This window comes from Siphateles boraxobius, unplaced genomic scaffold (assembly GCF_051911475.1).
Source record: "Siphateles boraxobius isolate OS27281-9 unplaced genomic scaffold, OSU_SipBor_1 130, whole genome shotgun sequence".
NCBI lineage: Eukaryota > Metazoa > Chordata > Actinopteri > Cypriniformes > Leuciscidae > Siphateles > Siphateles boraxobius.
Genome location: NW_027508734.1, coordinates 18,096,191 through 18,102,197, shown reverse-complemented (window position 1 = coordinate 18,102,197; position 6,007 = coordinate 18,096,191).

Genomic DNA, 6,007 nt, shown 5'->3' with positions numbered 1-6,007 from the left:
GCTGGAACTGTAACTGTAAGTTTGCATTTGTTTTTTCATGTTGTAGCATGCAAATAAGAACGCAATACTCTATGAGCAACTTTATTCAGTTTTGCATTGAGTTAAGTTCAATATGCAAACATTCAAATCAATAGGTTACTATCGTAACCCCGGTTCTCTGAAACATCGAGTGGAGAGATCCACCTATGGGAAGGGCATCCGTACCTGACCTCTGCGGAAGCATCCAATTGCACCAAGTCTGGCTAGACAGACAGAAGCGCGCAGCCAATGCCAGGTGAGGCCACACCCCCTTACCTACGGGCATATAACAGCTGGGCGCACTGCTATTCCTCAGTAAGTATATTCGCTTCTCGTGCGGCAAGTGGGGCAAAACGTGGGGCAAAAAGGTGGATCTCTCCACTCGATGTTTCAGAGAACCGGGGTTACGATAGTAACCTATTGTTCTTTTTCATCATCTCGTGTTCGAGATCCACCTATGGGAGAGACATGGACAGCTCCCCGATTGCCCAATACACTCACAGTGAGGTTCTGAAAGCCAGAGAAAGATGGTCACCTCGGAGAGGCGGTGCCTGACATGTCCATTAATCATGAACCTGCAAAGGTGACGCCACACCTAACTGCTATGGACAAGCAGGACATGAAACATGCATGAGGCACATACATGATAGTAACCCCAACCCACCAAGCCACATAAACTATACCCATAAAGGGAAGTAAATGTTTGGTGACAGGAATGAACAGGGCCAGCCGGCCCATTCACTCTTATTGTTTTTTTCCCAACAGGGTTACAGGGAAGAGCTAAGAAGACCCCACCCCTAAAACCGAATGTGCTACCGAGGTTCTGGTGACATCCAGCCGGTAGTAACGCACAAAGGTATGAGGAGAAGCCCAACTGGTAGCGAAGCAGATGTCCTGCAGTGATACTCCCCTAAACAAAGCCCAAGAGGCGGCTAAGCCCCTTGTGGAATGAGCTCTGATGCCCCTTGGGGGCTGCACTCCCTTTGCTTCATAAGCCATAGTTATAGCGTCCACAACCCAATGTGAGAGGCGTTGCTTCGATATGGGACTCCCTCTGTGCGGTGGGGCCCATGAAACAAAGAGCTGGTCACTCCTCCGGAAAGCGTTGGTCCTGGTCCTATATGCCGGTAAAGCACGGACTGGACAGAGAGCATTCAGCCTCTTATCCTCTAGAGAGGTAAAAGGTGGAGGGTGAAAAGCGGACAGCTCCAACACCTCCGAAGTGAACGGAGGGAAGCACTTCGGCATGAAGGCCGGGTTAGGCTTAAGGGAAACCTTATCTCCACTGAGGGAGAACTTAGTGCACGAGGGGTGAACCGAGAGTGCATGTAGCTCACTGACACGTTTAGCAGATACCAAGGCCAAGAGCAAAGCTGTTTTGAAGGACAGCAGCTTAAGGGAAATACTCCCCAGAGGCTCAAAAGGATGCTGAGACAGCGCTTCCAGCACCATGGAGAGGTCTCACTCCGGAACAGTTCTCCTGATGACTGGCAAGGAGCGGCGTGCACCCTTCATAAATCTGCGGATTAGAAGGTGCTGCCCGACAGTAGAGCCCTCAAAACCCACATGACAGGCTGAAATTGCAGCCAAGTAGGCCTTAATGGTGGTAAAGGATCTCCCTTTTTCCATGAGGTCTTGAAGGAAACACAAAATATCAGGAACTGAGCACCGATAAGATGTGAGACCGCGCCCATCGCACCACCCTTCGAACACTTGCCACTTACAGACATATATGGACCGTGTGGAGATGGCCCTGGCATTCTGAATAGTGGCGACGACACGCGGCGAAAGCCCAAGTGCGTTCAGGTTCGTCCTCTCACGGGCCAGGCCCAGAGAGCCACCCTGTCTGGGTGGGGGTGGTAAATCTCCCCGTTGGCTTGGGACAATAGATCCGTGCGAACGGGAAGGCGCCACGGCTCGGCGTATAACAGAGGAATTATCTCCGCCAGCCATGGTGCCTTGGGCCACCTGGGTGCTATCAGAATGAGAGAAAGGCCCTGCTCTCTCACCCTGGCCAATGTGGGAATTATCAGGCACAGGGGAGGAAAAGCATACAGGAGCACTCTGGGCCATGGGTGGGCCAGTGCGTCTACCCCGAAGGGCGCGTCCATGTCCCTTAGAGAGAAGAACATAGGACAATGGTAGTTTTCGCGCGAGGCGAATAGATCTACGCTCGCCCGTCCGAATCTCATCCATAGCATTTCCACTATCTGCGGGTGAACACGCCAGTCTCCGTAGATTGGGTTTCCCCTTGATAGCAGATCCGCGCCTCTGTTCAGAATGCCCGGAACGTGAGTTGCGCGTAACGACAGGAAAACCCGTCTACTCCACACCAAAAGCTTGTAAGCTAGAGTGTGGAGTTTCGACGAGCGCATGCCGCCCTGACGGTTGATATAAACCACAGCCGTGATATTGTCGCACCGTACTAGAACGTGATGTCCCTGCAGGCAAGGCAGAAAATGATTCAGAGCTTTCCAAATGGATAAAAGCTCTAAATAGTTTATGTGCGCTGAACGTAGTCTGTTTGGCCACAGACCATTCACCGTTCTGCCCTCCTGGGTGGCACCCCAGCCTGTTAAGGACGCATCTGTCGTCACAACTTTCCGCATAGTAACCGCCCCCAGAGGGGTTCCCCGTTCGTAAAAGTCTTCGCTCTCCCAGTGGCGCAAGGCTGCGGAGCACTGTTACCGAGCGGCAAAGGTCGCGAATCGGGCTGAAATGTAGTGACAAAACCCATTTCATGAACGCCCTAATCCTCAGGAGTCCCAACGGCACAACTTGGGTGGATGAAGCCATGAGACCCTGCAGCCTGAGACATGTGCGATATTGCACTTTCGCCGCTTCTCTGAACTGCGACAGACAGTTCATCAGAGAGCGAACGTGCGTGAAATTGCTCTTGTTCACATTCACTTGGAACCCGAGCGATGTGATGTGCGCGAGCACACGGCCGGTGTCCTGCAACACCTTCTCCTTTGATTCGGCTATGATGAGCCAATCGTCTATGTAAGTCAGGATTCTCAGGCCTGATATTCTCAGAGGTGCTAAGCCCGCCTCCGCGCACAGACAGAAAGACCGGGGACTCAAACTGAGTCCAAACGGAAGAACTGTGAATTCGTAACATATGCCCTGGTAGGCGAAACAAAGAAACTTCCTGTGCGGAGGATAGATGCTTATGTGAAATGTTTGTTCAACACTCGAAGGTCCAAGATAGGGCGGAGAGAGCCGCCTTTTTTCGGGACCAGAAAAAAACGGGAATAAAAGCCCTGGTTCATCAGATTGGGGGGCACCACCTGAATCGCTCCCTTGTTTAGGAGAGATGAAATTTCCTCTTTCAGAATGTGAGAGGCGTTCTATTCCGTGTGAGAAAAGAGAATGCCGTTGAAATGCGGGGGTTTTACTGCGAATTGCAATCTGTAACCCTGCATTACTGTACGCATCACCCACTCGGGAGCTGAAACGGTTCGCCATGCCGCTTCGTGACTCGCGAATGCTCCCGCTCGGGCCAGAGCGGAGCTGTGTGAGACCAACAGGTTTATTTGTGATGCAATGGCGCCATCTAGTGGACACACTAGAGGCGACATGCAGGGGTTCGGAGGGATTTTCTCTCTCTGCAGTGAGATGAGTTCTCTCTGCGGAGAGAGGTTTTCTCTCTGAAATGAATTAATTCGATTTGTATTTTTTTGTGTTTTGTGTTGGGCAAACACTGGGGCCGAAGCCTTTATTGAGAGAGTGAGGGGAACAGAGTGTGGGCAGTGTGGTGTCACTGAGCTTAAACTTTCCCTCACAGAGGGCCCCCTGAACGTGGGGGGAAAACACACATTTCTCGAACACACAAGCTGGGCAGTCCTGACAGGCGGTGAGCTGATCCATCCGCGGGACCCCCTGGGTCTCTTGGACGGGGGTCCTAGAAGAGGAGGGGAGTCCGAAGGGCTCGCGGCCCGTGAAGATGGACTCGATGCCCCCATCGGCTGAACATCAGGCAGGCCGCTTGCGTTTCAAGTCGGTGGGGTTGGAATTCGCAGGTCTCCCGGCCGCGGCTGCGGCGGGAGCGGGCTTACCCCAGTGCCTGTTTGTAGGTGCTGGATTATGTTGCCGTGGGGGTGGTTTGTTGCAGGGCTTTTCCTTGCCCTGATGAAACTGTCGTCCCGTGGCCGGTGGGTTAGGCAAACGCACAGGGGGCGCCTGGTGTGGGACTGCCTTCCTGGGAAGGCAAAGCTTGAAGGCCTCATCCTCCTTCCTCTTATCGTCACATCGTTGTTGCATCAGTGCGACGGCGGGGCCGAAGAGAGCCCGGCCGGGCTCCACCGGCGCGCCCGCGATGCGCCGTTTCCCACTGTCAGGGAGTCCTGACAGGTTCAGCCAGAGCGCGCGCTCTCCCACCACGGAAAGCGCCATGGAGCGCCCGCAAGCTTGGACAGCCTGCCGAGCGTTACGGAGGACAAGGTCGTTCACCGTGAGGATCTCCTTCCACAGGGTTTCAGAAGGATTTCCCTTTTCCAATTGTTGCCCTAATTCTTCGAGGATCGAAGAAACGTTAAGGGCCCTGACAGCCACGGCCGAGGACTTATAAGCTGCCTGGTGAACGGAGGCAGCAAAACGGTCCATCTTGTTGGGCAAGACCGGCTTAGGGGGAGCGAGCAGCCCGCCCGGAGCGGGTTTAAGGTGCCTGGCGATGGAAGGCTCAACGGCGGGAGGTTCGCCCATACCGTGCGCTGCCATGTCCTTAACCTCGAGTCCCGTGAGACCGTGTTTGAAGTCGAGAGAGTCGCTCCAATAATTCCTCATGTGCTTCGCACACGCCGGGAGGATGGGGAAGAGTTGTTTCCTCGGACCGGGGGGTGGGTCCCAGCACTTTCCCATCATAAATATCCGTCTCCTGGTCGGTGGCGCTCTGAGGTGCCGGCCATTCAATGTTGAGATGAGCGGCCGCTCGCTCACACACTTCCAGGAGGATGGCTTGAGGCAGAGCCGCGTGATCGGTAGCCTGGGGAACACCAGAGGGCGGGATGGCCTCCTCGTCCTCTGAAACCCCAAGAATGGCCACATCTTCCTCTTCGCCAGAACCGGGCGGTTCTGGGACGAGAGCGAGGTTGTCCTCGAAGATGTCCTCCTCGGGGGAAGGCGGGATTGGGCTGGTCAGCCCAGATGAGAGACGTTCACCCCGGGAGGCCCCCGGTAGCGCGTTGTCATCACCACGTCAGAAGGGCTGAGCCCGGTGCCCTGTGTCACTGCCACCTTAAAACGGCGTTTAAGCAGCTTCCTAGGCAGCATGAGGCAGAAACTGCAATTCTCCGGGTTCTCCAGGGCTTCCCGAGCGTGCTTAGGACCCAAACAGATCACGCAAAGCTGATGAAGATCCTTAGCCGCGATAAGGGCACCAAACGCGGCCGGGCAGGCCCGTGATAGGCTATCCCCTGGAGAGGCTGCAGGCTTAGACAGTGACATACCAGCGAAGAAATCGGAGAAATCCGTGGCGGGCAGCCGTGAGGAGAAACGGAGAAAATAGCGAGAGCGTGGGCGGCTCCGAATGCAAAGCAGCAGCAGTTGAAAAATAAAAAACTGTCACATCCGGCGGAGGCTGATCTGGCCGATATGTCCTCCTGAAGACACGAGGTGAGCAGTGTAAAAATCAACCGAGCTGTGAGATGCAGAGATCGCGAGAAGCGAATGTCAACTGAGGAATAGCAGCGCGCCCAGCTGTTATATGCCCGTAGGTAAGGGGGTGTGGCCTCACCTGGCATTGGCTGCACGCTTCTGTCTGTCTAGCCAGACTTGGTGCAATTGGATGCTTCTGCAGAGGTCAGGTACGGATGCTCTTCCCATAGGTGGATCTCGAACACGAGATGATGAAAGAGAACTGTCAATTTAATCTGTGTTGCCTTCAATGAAATATGCTAAAATAAAATAATATTGAAGCACTCACTGACTTCCAAAGGTAGCAAGAGGGGTGAAGAAAGGGGCTACGTTGCATAACAATAAGGAGTGTTTT